Source organism: Rattus rattus, chromosome 6, assembly GCF_011064425.1.
Source record: "Rattus rattus isolate New Zealand chromosome 6, Rrattus_CSIRO_v1, whole genome shotgun sequence".
NCBI classification, from domain to species: Eukaryota; Metazoa; Chordata; class Mammalia; order Rodentia; family Muridae; genus Rattus; species Rattus rattus.
The window spans coordinates 92,871,057-92,894,021 of record NC_046159.1 but is presented as its reverse complement, the minus strand read 5'-3'; the positions used below and the strand labels follow the sequence as shown (position 1 = coordinate 92,894,021).

Below are 22,965 nucleotides of genomic sequence, written 5' to 3'. Positions count from 1 at the left end.
CAGTTCTGTGACCTGCTCTGCAGGTCTAAATCTTCGGGCACAAGGTGAGGGATAGAGGATAAAGAGGATAACTTTATTCTTTCATAGTAGAAACAACCGGAAGCTAGGCTTGATGGCACACATGAGCACTAGGGAGCAGAGGCAGGAGGCTGTCAGTGAGTAAGCCTCCTTGGTTTACATAGTGAGTTCCAGGATAGACAGGACTACTTAGTCAGTCAGACCCTGTCTCAGATAAAAGAATAAAAAATAAAACAACTTAATCTAAAGTTTGGGTTTAGCAGAAACTGAATGGTCCAAACTTAGCAGCTTCATTCCGAATCTCCCCACGCTTCTCTCACGTCTGTAAATTCTGAAGTGGCATTCTGTGCATGACAGTGGTGAGGTAGTGATGGGGCCCTGGTCTCCCAGGTTCTCTCAGTCTCATAGGGACACGAGTGCCTCTGGTCTCCTCCTGCCTGAGTTTAGGTTCTTTTCAGTGTCTCTTCGCTATATTCTTGAAAATGTCTAGCTGTGTGCAGTTGTTTCTGCTACTGGCTGTTCTCATTTCAACATCAATTTCCTGAATCCCCCAGCATGCAGTGTCTTAGGGTTTGTTTCTATTACTGCAAAGAACATGATCAAAAATCAAGTTGGGGGAAAAATGTTTGGCTGACCCGTCCACGTTGCTGTTCATCGCTGTTGGGGTCCAGGAATCGCCTCACAAAGTACTCAAAACACTGACAGTCAGACAAGGAGAGTTTATTTAGCATACAAACCAGGACTGATTGACCAGGGCCATCATCCAGTTTCAGGAAATGGCCCTTTGTTAAGATCCTACAGTGTTTTTTAAGCCCCAGATCCACAAACATTTGTGCCAAGTTATTTTACCAATCAGGATTTAGGGATGGGGATTTAGGAACATATCTTTGTCGTACACTTATCCTGCCCTGGTTGGGGTATTCAATTGTGGCAGGGGACTTGCCTTGTCTAATGTTCATGTCCTAACTTCTAATGTTCAAGTCTACCAGGATGGGACTTGTGTAATATTCATGTCTTAACTTGCCAACTAGGAAGTCAGTTTCCAGGGAGGTTTTGGGAACTTAAACTTTACTGGACCACTACTCGAAATGGAAGTCTTATTCCAAATGGCTTCTTATATTGGTACAGGTGTCTCTTATGTTGGTCCATCCCAGGGGCAACTAATACCATAAAAGTAGGAAATGCTGTTGGGCAGATAGTTCTGTCCAAGCTTGTTGTGGGTAACCATACAAAACAGTTGTATCGATTTTTATTGTAATTGGTTTCCAAGGACACAGAACAAAACAGAATATGTAACCAATCCTGGAATTAGAAAGTTCCCTACTAACAGCAGAAACATCTGAGAAAGTTTCCTTAAAATGGCAGCCAAGTAACTGTTACCCAGGCCTTAACATTTTACCTAGACCTTAACATTCCATCTAGGCCTTAGTATTTCACTTAGGCTTTAACAATCACCAAAGGAGTCAGGAAAGGAAATTAACCAGTCCAGGATCCTGGAGGCTGAAGATGATACAGAAACCATGGGATGGGTGGGGGGTTCTTACTAGTTTGTTACCCATGGCTTGCTCAGCACCCCCCCCCGTTTTCTTTCTTTCTTTCTTTCTTTTTCTTTCTTTCTTTCTTTCTTTCTTTCTTTCTTTCTCTCTTTCTTCCTTTCTTTCTTTTTGTTTTTTTGAAACAGGGTTTTGTAACTGTGAGGTTTCCCACACAGGCATAAGTTCACCAAAATAACAACTCTTGAGACTTTATATATGTGAATAAATGCCTAAACCAATAGCTTTGGCCTGTTCCCTGATTAGTTCATGATTCAATTATCCCATTTCAAGTAGTCTAAGTCATGCCATGTGGCTGGTTACCTAGTCTTCAGTTTCATGCAACCATCTTCCTCTGTGTCAGGGTAAATCTCCCTGTGCCTGACTCAATGCCAGAATTCCCTTCTCCTCACTGAATGTCCCACTATAACTTTTAAGTTTTTCAAATACTATTTTTAACGATGGTTTTTAAATGTTTAACCTCCTTTTTAGCTCACCAGCCACCAGAAGCAGTGGGAAAGAAGGGACTCAGGGGTGGGGGGAAGGGATCTGCTTCGAAAGGTTCTTTGGAGCAACTCCCGTCTGTGTTGTCTGGAAATCAGCAGTTCAGTCCACAGGTCAGCAGCAGCAGCTTGATCCACTCACAAACACCTCACAGATACACCAGCAGTCCAGTTCAGTAGAGTCAGGATAGCAACAGTGGTGATAAGATCTAGCAGAGGCAGCCAGGCCTCAGCCTCAGCTCAGGTCAGCAGGAAGGACCAACAGGAACACCAGAAGTTCTCTGCTGTGCCCCTCTCAGTGAAGACGTGAGACCGACAAGCATTGCACAGCTAGCTCTATAAGGAAGCCAAGCACAGCCTCTGTCACTGTCAAGTCCTATGTATACCCTCCAAACATCACATGTCCTCCACCGGTCAGGCCTCAGCAGGTGCATCTGTCTCGGCTGACATCACTCTGCCAATCAGCCTCAGTCCGAGGAAGCAGCAAGAAACGGCAGCACACCACCAGAAGATTTTTGGTGCAGTTTCTCTCTATGGAGTCCTAACAAATTCAGCTCAAATATGCAATGTAAGGCAGACCAATACATGTGTGTTGTTAGCAAAGGCACCTTCATCAGGTATCCTTTCACACATTGCTTGAGCAGAACATCCTCTCTCGTGTGTCCACTTCAGGAAAACATTCCTTCACGTGTTTGCCCCAGCAAAACACCATCCAACACAACTGACTTTCCAAAGAATCCTTATTCCACTTCATCCCACTTTCTTTCTTTTTTTTTTTTTTTTCCGGAGCTGGGGACCGAACCCAGGGCCTCTACCACTGAGCTAAATCCCCAACCCTCTCATCCCACTTTCTAATCCTGCCTCGGTTCATTGGCCAATCAGCAATTTATTGACAGGTGGCGATTTATTGACAGCTAGCATTCTTTGTAGATGGTTTGCCTCCGTGTAACTATGTGCAGGATGTGTCTGAGGACATCAGATCCCTACAACCGCAGTTACAGATGGTTGTGAGTGTGGGAATAGAACTTGTGTAGGCTTAGATTTTTCAAAGACTACTTTCATAAGGGTTCTTCTTTTTAAAGATTTATTTATTTATTATATGTAAGTACACTGTAGCTGTCTTCAGATACACCAGAAGAGGGCATCAGATCTCATTACAGACGGTTGTGAGCCACCATGTGGTTGCTGGGATTTGAACTCAGGATCTCTGGAAGAGCAGTCAGTGCTCTTAAGAATACTGAGCCATCTCCCCAGCCTTTAATAAGGGTTCTTATATGTTTCAACCTCCCTTGTAGTCCACCACCCACCAGAGGTAGTGGAAAAGAAAGATTAATAGGAAATGGGGTTGTGGACTGTTTAGAAATAGTTCTTTGGGATGATTCCAATCTTCATTGTCAGCAGTCCAGCCCACTCAGCAAACAGCATTTACAAATCATTAATGGCAGCTCAATTAGATCCAGAGGAAACTGAGAGGCTCTGCCAATCTGCCCTAGTCTGTGGAAGCAGCAAAAAGCCACTGGAATATCACAAGAAGTTCTCTGGCAAGTTACTCTCTATGAAGTCACAACAAGGTAAGCTAATACAAGAGTGCCATTGGTGAAGACTAGCGAGGCAGAGCAATGCGAACCAATGGCGGAGCCTCCTCCCACTGCCCACGGGGTTACATTTATATTCTTTCTAAACATTACACATGCTCTCGTGAGTCTGCTTCAGCAAAACGTCCTTTCACCTGTGCCTGCTTCAGCAAAACATCATACGACATAACTGAGTCCCCAAAGAAACCAGAATTTTCTACTTCAAACCTGGATCCTTTGCAAGTGCAGCAAGGGCTCTTAACCACTGAGCATGTCTTTGACCAGCATTCCTGAGTTCCTGGGTTCAATCGTCAGTACTGTCAGGAAATGTGGAGTGTGGAGTACGAACACCTCTGATTCTATACTGTAACCTTTTTCTCTTTTCCTAGGGACAAAACAGGGGTCAGAAAGGTCCTGACCTCACCCTCCCTGTCTGAGTGCAGGATCGAGCTTCCCAGTTCCTCTGTTGTACTTCGGTTGTCCCTCATACCCGGTTGCTCTCCATTCTTCCACACACAGATTCTGTGAGGGTTTAAGGACTGGGATGTGCCTGTTTCATTGGATTGCCTCCCTTAGTCTTCACATCAGGAGAATGGCTGTGCTCCTAACTTACAGCTGAGAGGGATCAAGTCTCACACTAGAACCAAAATCTGTGATTGTACTGTAAAAAGTCTTCCTAAAATACAGCCTGGGGCTGAGAAATTAGCTCATGGTAGGCCTTTCACCTAGCATGCACAAGGCCCTGGGTTTGGTACACAGTAGCAGAGGTGGGAGGAGAGAATTCCTGAGGGTAAATCTCTTAATGAATAATTTTTAATATAATGTAATAATATAATATAAACAGTGAATTAATCAGGCAGCTGAATTCCTTTACCTTATGCAATTCTCCAATAACTGCACAGAAAAATTAAGATTTATTTAAAACTGCACCGTAATAGCTGAGCAGTTAAATGGTCTACCTTTACCTCCTATGCTAATCTGGCTACTCCCCAGCCCCATCCAACGATGCTTGCATATTATTATTGATCTGGTTCTTCAAGCTCATTCTTTATGGCTCCAATTCCTCCAAACATCAAGCTCATCCGAATCTCCCTGTGTCCCTCTCTCCTTGTGTCCCTCTGTCCCTCTCTTCCCCTCTCCTCTCTTTCCTGTCTGGTGGACATCCCACCTTATTCTCTATTCTGCCCAGCCATTGGGTGATCAGCATTTATTGACAAGGCAGAGAATAAATTGTAAGAACTATTTAAACAAACTTGAGCCAGGAGATTCTTGGTATAAATTCTGTGTTCAGATTGAAACAAGATTTGAGAGCAGAGAAATCAGCATTCGAATAACCAAAGGCTAAACTTTACACCTTGTACAAAACATTATCCTTACACAAATCCCCTCTGGTTATAAAGAGACCCTCTCTGTTGTCTTGTGGGCAGATAGTAATTAAAGCCTGGAATCCCAGCTCTTGGGAGGTAGGGGCAGGAGGGTTCAAGGTGATCCTCAGCCATCCTGTGAATTCATGACTAGTCTGGGATAAATGACAACAATAAAAACAAATCAAAACAAAAGCCCCATATAGGGTCTTCTCAGTGGGGATAGGGAGACCTGCCAATCAATCTTCTTTCTTTCTCTAAGCAGATTGAGTTCCATTTGAATTAAACACCTTGGTTGCTCACAGATGCACATACCTGGGTCATTTCTGCACACCCTGCACACTGGCTGTCTCACTTTCTCAGGGTGACAATTATCTCTAAGTGACTAAGGATTACCTAAAGTTCTGAGAGTAGGTCCTAGTTTTATTTCTATCCTCATGACAAAATACTCAGATAAAACATTAACAGGAAAGGGTTCACTTAGCTTAACATTCCACACTGTGGCCCATCATTTGGAGGAGGTCAGCTTACTTCTCTACTCCTCTACAATTTAGACTCCAAACCGAGGAAATGGCGCCACCCACTTTCAGACTGTGTCTTCCCACACCAATGAACGTAATCGAGATAATCCCTCATAGATATACTGTCAGGCCAACCTTGATTTAGACACTATCTCATTGTCAGGATGAGAAACTCTCATATCTGTGCTACTAGAGTATCCCATAGTATCTACCCATGTGATACTCGAGTGTGTCAGGTTGACAATTAAAATTAATCACAGGGGCTGGCAAGTCTGCTCAGCAGTTAAGAGCACTTACTGCCCTCACAGAGGGTCTGAGTCCAGTTCTCAGCACCTGCATCAAGAGGCTCACAAACACCTGTAACTCCAGTTCCAGGGGATCCAACGCCCTCTGACTTCTGTTGGCACCTGCACACATGTGGTGCACACAAACTCATGCAGGCTCAACTTACATACACATAATAAATAAATCTAAAACAAACAAACAAACACCCAAGAGCATCGGCCATTTAAAATCTAAACGAGAATTGGGAAACATTTCTGCCTTGTAGCTCAGGCAGGTGATGAACTCATGAGGCACCTGCTTTAGGCTCGCAAGGCTGGGATTACAGGTGTGTGGCACATTTGTAAATTTTGAAAATTGTTTGAGGCAATGGGGATTAAACACAGGGGCTGGGTCAGCACACTACTACTGAGCTTAATCCCCAGATTTCTTTGTTCTTTGGGACAGGATCTTGTTATGAGGTATCCACCAGAGAAGTCTGCTCAGACGGGGTTTAAGCAAATAGAAAGTCTTTTATTAGCTGAGCACCTACAACACCGTGTGTTGGAGATCCCAGTGTAGCACTTTTTCAGGGTGAGCTTTTGAGCATAAAAACCACGTCCTGGGTTGACACACTTCAGTTAACAAGAACAGCTGGCAGAACTACAGGAGCCAACAAGCAAGGTTAGTACAGTTAGGGACCTCCCAGAACTAAGGACTTTGATGGATTAGGCTTTAGTTTTAGTTTTGGCAGGTGGCATTGTCGACATGCTGAGTTTACAGCTCGAATGGCACTTCTATCATGGAGTCAGTTGTGCTAAGGTTTGACTTGTTATAGTCTCACTAAGTTGCCTAATCAGGGTTTAAACAGTGTAATTAGTCTGTACCACCATGCCCAGCTTTAAATACTTAACATTTTTTAGTATTATCATTTCTGAGTGTGTGATGAAGAGGGATGTGCGACTTCATGCATGCGTAGGTTATAGGTCAACTGTGGCATTAGCTCTATTCTTCTTCTGTAAGTTCCTGGGCCAAACTCAGTATTATGCTTGTTGCGGCAAGCACTGTACCCACTAAAACATTCTGTTGGCCCCATACCCAACTTTAAATTGTGCCTTTTAAAACATTTATTTTTTTTGAGACAGGTCTCATTGTGCTGTTCTGGCTGTCCTGGAACTCCTCGTTCTGTAGATCAGGTTGGCCTCGACTCATAGAGATCTGTCTGCTTCTACCTCCTGAGTGCTGGGATTAAAGGTGTGTGCCACCATGCCCAGCTAAGTTGTATTTTTAAAACATAAACACTGGATTCACAAAGTTCACATTCCAAAGAAACATATCAAGCACTAAAGATTCTCCTCTGGTTGGTTCATAAACCTGGTTTCTGAGCCCACATGTGATGGTTAGTTTAAACTGTTAACTTGCTACGACCTTTTGGATCACAAGGAAGAGTCTCAATGAGGGACTGTTCACTGGATTGACATATAGGTCTATGGGGGTGTCTTACAAGTTAACTGATGTGAGAAGATCCAGCCCACTGGGGGCGGCGCCATTTCCTAGGCAGTGGTTCTGATCTGTGTAAGAGTAGAGCTGACCACAAACAAACAAGAGACAGAGCAAGCTTTCATTTCTCTGTTCTTGACTGAGAATATGATGTCAGTTGCAGTAAGATTTCTGGAATTTTCATTTCTTTAAAAAACCCAGATATAAGAATATGTTTTCATTTTAACCCCTGGTATGGGGAGATGGGGCTGCCTGGCAGCAGCTGAGTATGCTTTGCCTCATGCTCTAGCAGAGGAGTGATTTCACCAGCTGTAGATAGTTTCTGTAATTGTGCAAGTTTTGGAATTCTGGGAACTTTTCAGGGGGTATATATGAATGCTAGGGCCCCAGAGGTGGTGGGAGGTTGTTTCTGGTTTGTTGGTAGTCGGGTTCAAAGAAGAAATAAGCATAAAGAAATTAGATTCAGAGATCTCTCTTTCTCTCCCCTCTATCATTCTCTCCTATCTAATGATATGGGGTGAAACTGGAGGTGCAGGGGTACAGGGTGGGAAAATGAAGAACCCATAAAGTAGCAAAGGCCAGCTACAGTCAATATGTGTCTTAAGCTCCTCACCATGATGGACTAACTGTAACCTAGAATTATGAGCTTAAATAAAAATTTCAAACCCTTTTGTCCTTTTTGCCCAGGAATGAAGCTAGAACAGGAAGTTAACTTCCTTTGTGTTCTTCCAAAGGTGGGTTATTATCAAACAATCCCCCCTTTTCCATAAGCATGAATGTCAGAACACACAGACACAGACACACACACAGACACAGACACAGACACACACACACACACACACACACACACGCGCGCGCGCACACACGCACACACTGTACTGCATTTCCTTACTTTCTAATTTAATTTATTATTAATTTAGGTTTTTTTCAAGTGTAGACCTGGCTCTCCTGGAACTCACTCTGTGGACCAGGATGGCCTCAAACTTGGAGATCCAACTGCCTCTGCCTCCTGAGTCCTGGGATTAAAGTTGCATGCTACCATCCAGCATATCCTATTTAATTTTATCTCAACAGTAGTGTATGTGAGCAACCACCCACTCCCCAGATAAGGGATGTAATTCCCAATGCCTGGATGTTGTCAAAAGAGAAGGATGTCATCATTTCTCCCGGTTTCAGGAGCTTTGCTGGGAGAGGAGCATCCTGGAGAACCCAGTAGGGCACAGAAACACCTATGCTAACTAAGGGGGTGGCTGCACTTACATTTGAACCACAGATCTTTATGTCTGCCCTCAGATGATCTACTCCTAAGCTGCACCTGAAAAGCCACTGCCTGAGCACATCTCACTTTAATAGCCATGTCTAAGATGCACGCAGGACTATGCCTACGACTTTTCTTGCTTTGTGTGTATGTGTGTGTGTGTGTGTGTGTGTGTGTGTGTGTGTGTGTGTATACACCTTTTTTTGTTTTTAAACAAAAGAGATTTTATAGATTTATTTATCCCCGCATGAGTTTATATGTACTGGGTGTGGTACTGTGTGTGGAGGAGTCTGTGAAGAACCGAGCGGGTCAGAATTGAACAGTTGCGGCATTATCCTGAGGTCAGCTGTCCTTCCTGCTGCTGCTTCACAACCAACTAATGCTTCCTTCTTGTCTGTTTTTGACCAGTGCCTCCCTCTGTGAAGAGGTTGCCTGAGGATCAGAGATGCCACTTGGCCTAGTACCTTGAGAGGGCTCAACAGACAACGGATGTTTAATGTGAAATTTATTGTTTGGTTGGTTTTTGCTGTTTCGAAACAGGGTCTATACAGCGCTGGCATCCTGGAACACACTGTGTGGCCATGCCTGCCTTGGACTGGTCTTTATACCTCAGAGCTAGGATTACAGGCTACACCACGAAACCTGGCTAAACTGAGCTCTTTATTTTATTTTATTTTATTTTATTTTGTTTTATTTTATTTCATTATTTTTTGAGGGCATGTGAGCTAATTTGCCCTTGTATGAACTGTGGTTTCACACAGATGAAAATGGAAAAGGCACAAAATGGCACACAGCAATTTAAGACTCCAATCTGTCACGTAGTCTCCATGTTACCCATTTCTTATACAGCCTTGAACAGGAAGTGCTTTCTTAGCCTCCCAGGGTTTAGTTTATCCTGAGGCTTGTATACAAATAGCTACATAGACTGAGACATAAATGCCCACGCCTCAAATTTCATATAAGATTTATTTATTTTATGTATATGAATACACTATAGCTGTCTTCAGACACACCAGAAGAGGGCATCAGATCTCATTACAGATGGCTGTGAGCCACCATGTGGTTGCTGGGAATTGAACTCAGGACCTCTGGAAGAGCAGTCAGTGCTCTTAACTGTTGAGCCATCTCTCCAGCCCCAAACTTAACTTCCCTGACAGGGAATTGAACCCAGGCAGTAGCAGTGAGAGTGCTGAATCCTAACCACTAGACCACCAGGGAAATTTCATACATTGTTAAGGCAAAATAATTTTAGAAATAAATACGAATGAAACTGAAAGTGGTAATTTGCACCTATAATCCCAGCTTTCAGAAGACTGAGGCAGGAGGATCGCCATAAACTTGAGGCCAGCTATAGTGCAATAATCTGTCTCAAAATTAAACCAGAATCATATCTCTCTAGACTCTCAAGTTAACAGCCATTCGGTGACACTGTTTACGCTAGATCTGACAGGCTGTGCTCGAGATACTTATGAGGCTGCCAAGCGTACGACCACCCCATTGACCCCAGTACTCCTCTAACAATATAGCCAGCTCTTGTCCTTCTGCTATCACAGGTGTTAAAGTACCCTGGAGTGAAGCTGAGCACGCAGACACTCTAAAGCACCGAGTATCTATAAGTAGCTCTTGATTATAAAGCGGCCAGTCAAGCAATTCCCAGCATGCTTGCATGGAAATCGTCAACGCTGCGGGACTGATGGATTGCTGGAGTGGTTTGTATGCCTGTAGTCCCAGCACTTGAAATGTGGCAGCAGAAGGATCCGGAGTTTAAAGTCATCCCTAACTGCACAGTGAATTTGAGGTCAGCCTGGATTATGTGACAGCCTGTCTCAAACAAAACAAACAAAAAGCAAGCAAGCAAACATACAAACAAACAACCCTGAAAAGAGGGCCAGCAGTTAAGAAAACCCAGGTTTAATTCCCAGCACCCATGTGGTGGCTAACAACTGTCTGTGACTCTAGTCCCTTGAAATCTGACACAGGCATGCGGTTCACATACATGTAGGCAGATACCTACATACATATAAAAGAAGTGGGGTTACAGGCATGCCCCCCCCACAGACACACACACAGAGAGAGAGAGAGAGAGAGAGAGAGAGAGAGAGAGAGAGAGGCACAGAGAAATATAAGACATAGAAGAAAGACAAAAAAAGAGTATTCATAAACTCTTAAGAGACAATTCCTTTGAGCTCTGTCTGAAAGAGGCTCCAGGTTGCATGGCACCATGGGGGCGGTGGTGACATTCAAGGATGGGAGATTTGGCTTTTCTGGAGTCTAAGCCTCAGACCCCCAGGAGTGGGGTTTGCCTCTGCTTCTCCCTGCTCTATGTCCATTCCAGCTGCAAGTTCATTCTCCTGAGAGTCACCAGCAAGTGCTGCAGCTTCAGGAGCTGCACAGCCCTCTTCTCCTATGGGGAGCATGAGTCACAGTGGCAGCAGGGACAGTTATACTGTCAGGTCGGTTGCACTGGCATCAGTAGTGAGAATGTTGGTTTCCTTGAAGACACAGAAATAATAATGCGTTTTCATTTAAATCCTGGGTGTGGGATATGGGGCTGCTTCAGACTGTCCACAGCAGCTGACTATGATTCGCCTCATACTCTGTCAGAGGCATGATTTTGCTAGCTGCAGATAGTTCCTGCTAGTGTGTGAAGTTTGGAATTCTGGGAACTTGTCAAAGGGTATATAAATGCTAGAACCCTGATAGCTAGGTTGTTGTTGTTTACAGTTTGTTAAGTAGTTGTGCACAAAGAAACAAGAAATTAGACATACTGATGGCCATAGACTGCAGCCCCTCACCTCATCTCTGGAGGAGTCCTATGGTGTCACCCCAGGCTTCACCATATGCTTCACCTTCTCCGTCCTTCTAATCACAGACATATTAATCAACTTATCTCCTGGTTAATTCCCCCATCCCACGGCTGCCACGTTTTAGAAATGTCACTACCTCAGGGAATTCTTGGGACCACTCATTTGAGAGTAATGTCTTGGCCTTGTTCTGGGCTCATAGCACCTACCACAGTTATAACTAAGGTGACGTTGAATGACTATGGTGTGTTCACTAGAAGCCTCTCCTCAAGGGTGGGAACCAGGAAGACTGCATGAGGTTTATTGACTCAAACTTGCCCCAAGGAACTCAACGCCCCTAAACAGAAGGAAGTAGTTTAACAATGATATCACCCCCCCTCCCCTTCTATCCTTTTTTCTCTCCTATCTAATGTTAGGGGTTTGAAAGGGTGGAAGAAAAGGGGTATAGAAGGGTAGAAGAAAGAAGGACCCACAAAGTAGCAAAAGACTGGTTACAGGCATCTATTCAGGACATCAAGCTCACCTTTTGTCTAAGGTGAAAACCTCAAAGCACAATCAGCACTTAAGAGTGAGGCCATTTTGGTCAGGGTGAGAGCTCCAGTTCACATGCACTGCCTCCCCCACCCCTGGGGGATGGTGACAGTCAGATTAGGACCTCCTGATGACAGGACCAGTACCTCTGAGACCTGCCTGATGAGCATTTGCAGTGGGCTTCACATCTGAACTCATTACCTCTGACCTGTCCTATTGAAACAGGCTTCCCATGCCAGCCTTCATGCATCTCAGCCATGTTGAGTTACTGATTCAATAAACCTCATGCAGTCTTCCTGGTTCCCACCCTTGAGGAGAGGCTTCTAGTGGAGGAAGCACAGGTGAACACACCATAGTCATTCAACGTCATCTTAGTTATAACTGTGGTAGGTGCTATGAGCCCAGAACAAGGCCAAGACATTACTCTCAAATGAGTGGTCCCAAGAATTCCCTGAGGTAGTGACATTTCTAAAACGTGGCAGCCGTGGGATGGGGGAATTAACCAGGAGATAAGTTGATTAAGATGTCTGTGATTGGGGTTGGGGATTTAGCTCAGTGGTAGAGCGCTTGCCTAGCAAGTGCAAGGCCCTGGGTTCAGTCCCCAGCTCCGAAAAAAAAGAAAAGGAAAAAAAAAAAAGATGTCTGTGATTAGAAGGATGGAGATGGTGAAGGCTGGGGTGACACCATAGGACTCCTCCAGAGATGAGGTGAGGGGCTGCAGTCTGAGGCCATACTGTAAAGGAGGAGCCTTCAATTCACTATGGCTCTTGTCCTTCTAATGAGAGAGAACTGGAGTCAGGAAACAGCCACATGAGGTGAGACAAGCCTGATGTAGAATAGAAAGATAGAAAAAAATGAAGCAACGTGGGAAGGGGATGGGGGCCCTGCCGGCCCTGTGGCTGAGTGTGACAAGAATCTCACAGGTGCTGTAATTCTAGCACTTAGAAGGCTGAAGCCGGACCATCACATTTAAGGCTACCCCTACCACCCTGGGCTACAAAATGTAGAGGGCTGCGAGGTCCCGGGCCCTGGGGAGGGCGCCGAATTCCGCCTTCCCCTCATTAAGAAAAACAAGTCCGGTTCCTGCCATCTGCTCATTGAGAAAAACAAGTCCTTGAGAAAAACAAGTCCTTATTTGGCTGTTCCTGCTTGGCCTGGTCGTTTCCACAAAGTACAACCTATCCCACATGGCTTGCTGGGATTGGCTAGTGCTAGCTATTTAAGTGTGGTGCAGGGATTTCCCGGGGTCAGAAGATTGTATCAAGGTTCCTGAGTAAAACTGCTTGAAGAAGATCTTCGCTGGTCGTGTCTTCCATGCCGGTCGAGGTTGGGTGCGACAAGTGGTGGCCCATACGGGGATGGAGATGAGAACTTCTCGCAGTCAGGGCAGCGCTGGAAAAGTTGCCAAGGTAAGGTGGGACGATGAGGACCGCGGGAAATTAGCAGCTATAAAGTTTCAGGGTAGTGAGCAAGAAAGTTCGCAGTAGTAGCGAACCGAAGGTAAAAACAGGCAGCCTTGTAGTTGATGGACTTTTTCATCCTCCTTATTTTGTGGCTGCTTCTAAACCTTGTTTTTCATTTAGGAATCATTTTTGCCTATTGCTGTGATGGGAAATTCACAATACCACCCGATTTTTCTGGCTCTTCAGGAGCTGTTTGAATCAAGAAAGTTAAAGATAAAAAGGAGCACCATAGAGAGGTTTCTGAGTGAATGTAAAGCCATTGCACCCTGGTTCACAGTCTCAGGTAATCTTTCTGTTGCCTGTTGGGACAAACTAGGCGAAGACTTAGACCTTGCATGGTCCCAAGGAACCTTAGAACCAGGAGTTCGCCAAGTTTGGTGTCTGGTTGAAAGTTGCTTGGAGGATCAGAGGTGCTGTCAGGAAGTGTTAGAAAAGGGATGTACAGCTCTCGAAATGCTCCAGGAAAAAAGATCGGAAAAGCAAGGAAGTGAGAAAAAAACAGATACGGAAAGATCAGATACAGACAGAGAGACAGAGGGGACGGATACTGAGGATGAGTTACAGGAATTAATAGAACAAGTCAGTCCTTGGTTTATAGCTAGTGGTGGTTTGAATATTCTGGATTGGAAAGGGAGGTTGAGAAATTGGGAGAAAATGGGCCAGGAAAGGCCCCAGTAAGCAGAATTCAGAAGGACTGCAGAAATTGAAAGCAGGTGCAAAGATAAAGATTTGGGGTAGTGCTGAGTAAACCTTGTCAAAAGGGACAGGGTTATAATGGTAAAATTTTTTTTGTATATGTGTTCTCTTAGAGTTATGCTAAAATCTAAAGAAGCAAAGTTGATTCTCATAGATGCTTTTAGTCTTTGGACCCTGACTGGAGACAGTTTACACCCTAGACAAGAGAGAGAATGGGGTTGAGAGAAACAGTCCTCCCGGATTCTCCACAGATGTTTTGGCAAAAGAAGAAAATGAGCTTAAGCCTTTTTGGAGCTCTCCTGGGAACAGAAGGAGGTGGGAGACGTCTTGCCTCCTTGCTGGCTCCTCTTGGAGAAGTGCTTATTTCTGGTTCTGGGTCCTTTAGGATGTCTGGGTCCCTTTGGTTGAACACCATCTAATTCTTTTCCTCTATGTCTATTGTTTGTCCTTGGTGCACCAAGTTGTCCATGTATGTCAATTTATGTCTGGGTTTTGCTTCTCGTTGCTTGAATGTTTTGTGTTTCATGTTTGAAAGAAAAAAAAATGGTTAAAACTTTAAATGCTGGTTGATTCACCCATTGATGTAGTTTTAACTCCTTTCAAGAAAGGAACAAATACAAAGTTTCAATTGGCTTTTGGAGCCTACATCTATAGCTAGAAGCCTAAGTCCGCTGAGGAAGCTCCCCAGGGGGCTGGCTAAATGTTTACACTGGCCGATCCTAGAGGCACTAGGAGCTTCTATGGTAATGGAACTGAATTTTTCTCTTAGAAAAATTTTTGACTGGGATTATTGGACTCTACAGGTGACAAGGTGTTTCTCTTAAAACTATAACTAGAAAAAGTAAAAATGGTGATTGGTTTAAATATTAAAGATATGTGTAGCCACTTCAATTTTGTTTCTGATTGGTTTTAAGTGTATAATACCTCTACATTGTCTTGGTTAAAGGTTACTGGCTTTTAAGTTAATGAGTATGGTTAAAAGGTTATAACATTGGTAACATAAAGTTGGCTTAAACCCCATGATAGAGTAATTTTAGACAACACGTGGCATGAGCCAATCCAGGGAAACAGGTCTTAATTGGAATAATATTTTAATATAATTCTTATCCTAGAAACCAGACTTATAAAAATTTAGGACAATGTCTCTTTGTTGAGAAATTAGAGCCTACACCATCATCCATTCATATGCAAGAATTGGCGGTCAAACTTTAAAACATGAGGAATGGACTTGGTTTTGGAGAGACTGGATTTTGGAGAACAGATGGTTTGTTGGAGGTTGAAGTTTTGTTTTCCAAAGTTATGGTTGTGCTCTGGTGTTAAAGGGAAGCTTAAAGATTGTGGTTAAAGATTGCCAGTGTTGCACTGGCTACAGTTTACAGTTTGATCACAGACAGGCTCAAGATTCTAACTCACACATATTTGTAATTAAGAAAAATCAAACAGGTGGAGATTGTTAACAGGATTTACAAAAGGTTGATGAGGCTATAGACACTATTTGTTTACTCAAACTGCTATTTCGAGAAATATATATAAAATTATTATGGATTTAAGAGATTGTTTTTATGCTGTTTCTTTACATCCTGGTGATTGTAAAAGATTTTCATTTAGTGAGCTTGCTTGTAATTTTGGAGAGCCCATGAAAGTGATACCATTGGAAAGTTTTGCCTTGAATCACTTTTGGCCCTACATTATGTAAAAATTTTCTTTGTCACTGCTTCAATACAAGAAGACTTTGAAATTTTCAGTGTATTATTCATTATATAGACATTTTAATTTTACTACAAGCTTACAATGTGCTTTAAATTTTTGGGAGTAGCTGCTGCTCCAGAAAAGATTCAGTATTTCTTTTCAGTATTTGAGACGTTGGTCAACTAAGAAGAAAGAAAAAATGTTCTAAAATCTGTGCCATGTGGGTTGGCACCCCTTTTCCTTTGGTTCTGAATGGGGCTAGGACAGTGTCAAGGGAGGAGATTCTCAATTGTTCTTCCAGGTCCTATCCTACTGACCAGTTGTTGGGAACAAGAAGATTCTACATGGATTGTTCGAGTTCCTGGTGTGATCCCCATACCTCTGGATAAAGGCTGATTCCCAGTGATACTCTACAGGCATAAAAGAGACTTTGACATTACTGCGACAGTCATTGCTGCCATCGCCATTTCAGCCACTACTGCTACAGTGGCCAGTGTGGCTATATCTCAGTTGACAGTTGTCGTTGGGACTGTGGGACTATGGATACAGTCTAGAGAAGTCGCCACGTCATTGGCTGTACAAAATAACATTAATATTCAGATTCAGTCGGTTATTCTTCATCTCAACCAACAAACTGTTCTCAATTAGACTTCCTCTGTGAAACCCATGTTATATCTTGTTCTGACTTTTATCATTTTATGTGTGTAAACCCTGTTAAGGTCCTTAATAGCGGCAAGGCTGTTGGGGATGAATGCTTATCTTGATTGCTCGCTCTTAGCAGCTGCCCTTGGGCTGTTTTAAGGTACCAACAGATCCAGTATTTGTAAAAAAAAAAAAAAAAAAAAAAAAAATTTTAATTTAAACAGGTGAAGATTGTTACAAGATTTACAAATGAATAATGATGGCCTTTCTGCCGCTGCCCGACATCAATGTCGGGCGGGCATGTTGAAAGGTTATGTGAAATGGAAAGATGTGATCACTGGCTTATGGCATGGGCCAGATCCCGTTCTGGCGTGGGCGAGAGGGTCTGTTTGTGTGTTTCCTCAGGACCGACAAGATCCGTTGTGGGTCCCTGAAAGATTGACCAAGAGGTACAACAAGATTAAAGATCCTGCTGTTGCTGACACTTCTCTTGGTGTGACCCAAGTGCTGGTCCAAACGGAGCCCTGGTGGGGGATACTATCGGTGTTCCCGAGACCCATGCCGATACGTCATGACCATTAAGCCCACTCCGTTAATTTGTCTAAACAGTTGTTAAGTTATCTTTTGGGTAATTGGACTGGAGAATTCGATTTTTTAAAGCATCAGCTACGTGTAGCCATCGTGACCGTGAATTCCACGCGTACGGATGCTGGACTGGCTTCGGGATTGTCATCTTGGATTGCTGCTGCTGTGAATCATCTAGGGAGTGGGCGGGTATGGGAGCCCTAGCTGGACTCTTGCTGCTGGTCTCCCTAGTGAGCCTGTGGTGTTTGTACAGGATGAGGTTCGTACAGAGGCGACATGCGGCCATGGTCGTACAGGCATTTACAGTCATTGAGACAGGACAGTCCCCCCCAGGCGTTGCTAACAGTCATATAAGATATATAGCCACCCTTACTCTACTGGGCCCCTGTTTCCCCTGACATATTCCATCGTCCCTGAGCATATCGAGTGACCCTACTCAGTGACGGACAACTTCCCTTCTCACCTAAGACATGGAGCCTTGAGGACGACAAGGTAATCCTACGACGGGTACACAAAGGGACGATCCTAAGACAGGGGGGGTCACCACACTCAGTATATGCCAGTGTCGTCTGGGTGCCAATAAAACAAAAAGGGGGAACTGTAGAGGGCTGCGAGGTCCCGGGCCCTGGGGAGGCGCCCGAATTCCGCCTTCCCTCATTAAGAAAAAACAAGTCCGGTTCCTGCCATCTGCTCATTGAGAAAAACAAGTCCTTGAGAAAAACAAGTCCTTATTTGGCTGTTCCTGCTTGGCCTGGTCGTTTCCACAAAGTACAACCTATCCCACATGGCTTGCTGGGATTGGCTAGTGCTAGCTATTTAAGTGTGGTGCAGGGATTTCCCGGGGTCAGAAGATTGTATTAAGGTTCCTGAATAAAACTGCTTGAAGAAGATCTTGCTGGTCGTGTCTTCCTTGCCGGTCGAGGTTGGGCGCGACAACAAAAAACATTTTAATTACACACACACACACACACACACACACACACACACACACACACACACACACACACGACAGAGTCTTACTGTGTAGTCCTGGAACTCCCCGTGTCACAGCCTGGACCTCACAGAGATTCTCCTTCCTACCTCTGTCTCCACAGTGCTAGGATTAACGGAATGAGCTACCACACCTGGTTAAAGAGAATATTTTATAAACAAAGTTATGAGGTGTGTTTATATCCTGACTTCCTTGTGACCCGGGTATGATTTAGAATTCCTTGGGATGGGAGAGGCAATGACCTAAGAGTTCTTGTAGAGGCCTGGAGTCAGTACACAGAGGCTCAGGAGCTGTCTGTAACTCCAGTTCTGGGGACCTCCCCATTCCTCTGGAAGAGCACCAGATGTGTTTCCAGCCCTGGTTCATGCGGTGCTTGTGGAGACAGGGTCTCATGTTGCCCAGATTCACCTCAAATTAGCTGTGTAGCTGAGGATGAATCTGAATTCCTGATCCACCAAGTGCTGGAATTACAAGCATGGGCTACACTCCAGTTTCTCTCTCTCTCCTACTGTTAACATCTGTGTTCAAATTACATTAAACCCTGTTCTCCAAGAACTCTGATTTTACTTCACCCTGACTTGTCCTGAGATTATTTTCCTCTTCTGAGATTCTTTGGTTTTGAGACAGGGTCTCACGAAACACAAGTTGGCCTTCATCTACCTATGCAGATGAGGATGACTTTGAACCCCTGATTCTGGTGCCTCCATATCCCAAGAGCTTGGATTACCGGTTTCACCTCTGGGACCAGCTCTTGACATAAGTCATTGATCTCAGCTCTATCTTACTCTTCAGGCTCCTACAGTAGTGCAGAGGGCAAAGAGTGCTGATCTACACAGACAAGCACAGGAGCCAGGAAAGTTAAACTCTCAGCCCCCTTCATAGGAAAGAGATGTTTAACCTGTCTTCCTCCTGGAATGCTGAGAATGGATGTAGTTTATAGCCTGTTGATCCTTTGCCATCTGGTGAGTCGGGCTCTGCATGTGCGTATCTCCCAGAGTTTATGTTTTACTTCTCCCAGACCCCTTTTCCCTGAAACCTTGAATATTATGTCTAGGCCATAAAACTCACCCTTGTGAGAGATGTCATTTGTACTTTAAAGTGACTTCTATGCTCTCTTAGGGCCAAATCCTGACTTCCACGGGGGTTGTATTCATCTCAGTCATTCTCCTTAGAGAATTCTCCCTAGACCCTTACTTTGGGTTTTATCGCTTCCACAAGAACGGATCTTAAGGACGAAGCCACAACTACTTTGTAAAGAGCTTCCATGAAATATGTCTTAAGCATTGTGGTACTCACTGGGCTGAGTTGATATCTGAAAACTTTCCCCAAAATTGTGCTATGCTTTAGAGCAACATTAAAGGAGCTGATGTCAGACTCCAAGAAGTCTTGACCTACCTGAATCAGGCTAAACTGTGTTTGAGTTTTACCATCACTGTGATAATTTCCCTGCCCGCAGTGTCTCCTGCTGAAGCTGGTGGGTCTACAAGCCAAGGGTTGCTGAGCAACCATCAGAAGCTAAGAGACAGGCAGAGAGCAGATTCATTGCCAAGGTCTCTGTACCTAAACTGGGTCCTTTTCCCTTCTAGGAATTGTGGAGCCAATATAAAGACTGAGTAGTGAGACGTTTGTTATTATCCGAGAATAGGAGGCGTGGGAGGAAAATCCATAGTCAACTCTTGGTGTCTAGGAAGTTACAGAGTAAAGGAAATGGGGACAGGTGGGCTCATGTAAGAGAGCAGGAGCAGGCTTTTTGAGAATGGGAAATTTGCAGAGAATTCTGACGCCTCTCTCTCTCCCACCTCATCCTTCTCGGTGGTTCTTTCTAGATATAGCTGTGGAAACTGTTAATCGTTATGGCAACAGTGGTGTGTTCTTCAACATGCAAACGATTGATGATGAAGTCACAGGGTGTCTAGTGGTCATTCTGTCAAGCATCTTAAATAGTAGGTTCTGATGGCTCACCTAAGGAGAGATTTCTGGCTTACAAGCATCCTGTCTTCAAAGAGAAGAATGGGGCACAGTGGAAGCTCAATTGGGCACAGAGGCAGTACTCAGGCTAACACCTAGCTGTCCCACAGTGAACTTAAACTTTCCTCCATGATTGTGAGAGAATCAGTGAGTGTGGTGATCCAGCACTGGGAAGACTGAGGCAGGAGGATGTTGAAAATGTGAGGTCATCTGCATAGTAAGTTGTAGACCAGCCAGGGCCATATAGTAAGGCCTTCTTCTCAAAAGACAGAGTCTGGAGGATGGCTGACCGGTTAAGAGGACCAGGATTCAGTTCCCAGTACCCACACCATGTCTCATAAGGAGTGTCCATAACTCCAGCTCCAAGGGACCCCACGCCTTGTTTTGACCTTTGCGGTGAACATGTAAAACACTCTTACACATAAAATAAAATAAAAGTTCAAAAACCAAGCAGCAGCTCAGGTCCCAGCACTCACATCAGGCAGCTCCCAACCAACAATGGAGCGGGTGTCTCTGGCCTTGGGAGCTGCACTTATGTGCACACACCCATGCTCAGAGGCACATACACATTAAAAAACAAAAAACCCAAAAACCATAAACCTTAAAGGACCGTAAACTCATTCATTTCTTTCTCCTCACTTTTGGCTTTCTTCTCTGCAATTGCTTTGAGCCGTCGGTTGGGAGTCTCTTATCTATTATCACCTGCAAATCCCTGAGGCCAAGCCTTGGTGTTTGCACAACAATTTGCTTGGAGATTAGGAGAAAGAACCCGCAGCACAAGCCCCAGGGAACAAGGCCATGCTGCCCCGAGGGTGCAGGGCAAAGAGAACGCCGGCGTTGAGGAATCGCTGCAGTGGAAGGGCACGCCGTGGCAGGCGAGGCTGGGACTGGCCTTTCAGGGGCCAGCCACCCCTGGGCGTGGCGCGGGGGGACTCTGCGCGCGGAAACAGTCTGCGCCGCCACCACCGAGAGGCCCCCCCCTTCCCATTCCTAGAGCGGCCACCAGCAGCCAGGTGGGCGCCGGCCTCCGAGGCCTTCTCGGTGCTGGCCGCCAGGGGGCAGCACAACGGCCAGCGCGGCCCGACGTGGCGGGGCCTGCAGGAGCTTATGTAGTGTGCCTGGTCTACAGAGGCCAGGGAGATTCTGGAAGGAAGGACGTTTGGAATTGACACCATTAAAATTGGTTTAAACGTATAAACAAATGTCGATTTATATTTATTGAAAATATAGAACCCTAAAAATTCTGTTTGGGGATTAGAAAATAGGATGGCTTTCTGGAGTCTTGGTTCATTGTCTCTCTGCCACACTTGTGTTCGGGATTTGAGAGGTTTCTATAAAAGAAACCTTGGGGTAGAAGTGATGGGCCCTCCTGGGGGTGGGGTTCTCTGGGACTCTGGAGGGCTTGCCCCCTCTGGAAGGGGTTAGATGAGGGGGATGGAAGATCTCGCCCAGGGTCAGAGCTTCTGTTCGTGCCACAGTGGTCAGACAGCTAAATCAGGTTTCTAAAACAAGGGCCCCAGAACCTGGCGTATTTTGGATTCCAACAGTTTATGCCCAGTTAAAAAGGTGGAGTGGGGTCCTTGGGGTATGGTGACACAGCACACCATCTTCCTTGGGTCTTGCTTTCAGCCTGCCTACCTTTGGATTCCTTGTCAGACTCTAATTACCTTTCTCTCACACACCAGGCATATCCATTTGAAGGGTTTAGCAGGGGCCTGGAGACTCTACCTAGTATGTGGGCTAAATATGAGAGGCAATATTAGAGTGAATACATATTAAAAGATAGTACCATTTAAAAGTTTTGATTTTTGTTTGTTTGTTTTTTGTTTACTGAGGCAAAATTTTGCTATAGCCCTGGCTGGCCTCCAATCATCTATACAGTGCATGCCGGCCTCAGCCTCCTGAACACTGACATCACTGTGCCACCACACATGGCTCTGGATTGGGATTGTCTATAATTAAGGAAGTATTTCTGACTGGGAAGGTTGTATCGCATGGTGATCTTGAGTACTTAGGAGGAAGAGGCAGGGTTCTGTAAATTTGAGACTAGCCTAGTCTACATAGCAAGTTCCAGACCAGTCAGGGCTACCCAGTCTCTCTCTCTGTCTCTCTGTCTCTCTCTGTCTCTCTGTCTCTCTCTGTCTCTCTCTGTCTCTGTCTCTCTCTCTCTCTCTGTCTGTCTCTCTGTCTCTCTCTCTCTGTGTGTGTGTGTGTGTGTGTGTGTGTAGTATATATTCCTACAAGGCCAAGTTTTTTTTTTTTTTTTTTTTTTGGTTCTTTTTTTTTTTTTTTTTTTTTCGGAGCTGGGGACCGAACCCAGGGCCTTGCACTTCCTAGGCAAGCGCTCTACCACTGAGCTAAATCCCCAACCCCCCAAGACCAAGTTTTTATCATTGTTGACCTGTAGCGTATATATCCATGAGATTGATAAGGCTGGGTGTCAGACTCCAGAGCAAGTGCAAAACAAGTAAAAACTACCCCAATTGTGGGGAAATTAAACACATGATGGCTATGAAGTGCTGCCCCCAGGAAGTACCAGTAATCCCAGGACAGCACAACCCTTCCAGGAGGCTTACAAGTTATGACGCAAGGTCCCTGAATCTTCCCTGGAAAAGGGAAGTGGAAGCATGTGCTGTGATTATAATGTACCCGTTAAGGACATCTGTAATTATAATGTATCCTTTAGGGACATCTGTGCTGTCATTTCCAAACCCTTCCAGGAATTCCTGGTAAGTTTTGGCTTCTGAGATTTTCCTGGTGAGTTCATAGGGACTTACCATCTCCTGATAAGAATATCTGCCAAGCGTACGAAACCCTAAAGGAAATTGAAGTTAAGAAACTTCACTCTATCCAAGAGTGAGGTAACCATAGCAAGTGTCACTGAATAAATTAAACATCCGGAGCTTGTTTTGAGACTGGGAAATGTTAAGGAAAGGCACGAGTACTTGGTCAGAACCTTCGGTTTGAAGCAAGCTTCTCCCTTAGTAGTCCCCTCACAGAAGCCCAGGCGGCAGTGGCCAGCAGGAAGGATGCCATGGAAATTGATCTATTTGAACAAGGGAGTT

General features: G+C 44.7%; 1 non-coding gene across 1 annotated transcript; it reads right to left on the bottom strand.

Moving 5' to 3' along the window:
• Positions 1 to 9,677: 9,677 nt before the first annotated feature.
• Positions 9,678 to 9,749, bottom strand: Trnae-cuc. The gene has a single exon. It is a non-coding gene; the product is annotated as a tRNA-Glu (tRNA).
• Positions 9,750 to 22,965: the final 13,216 nt, after the last annotated feature.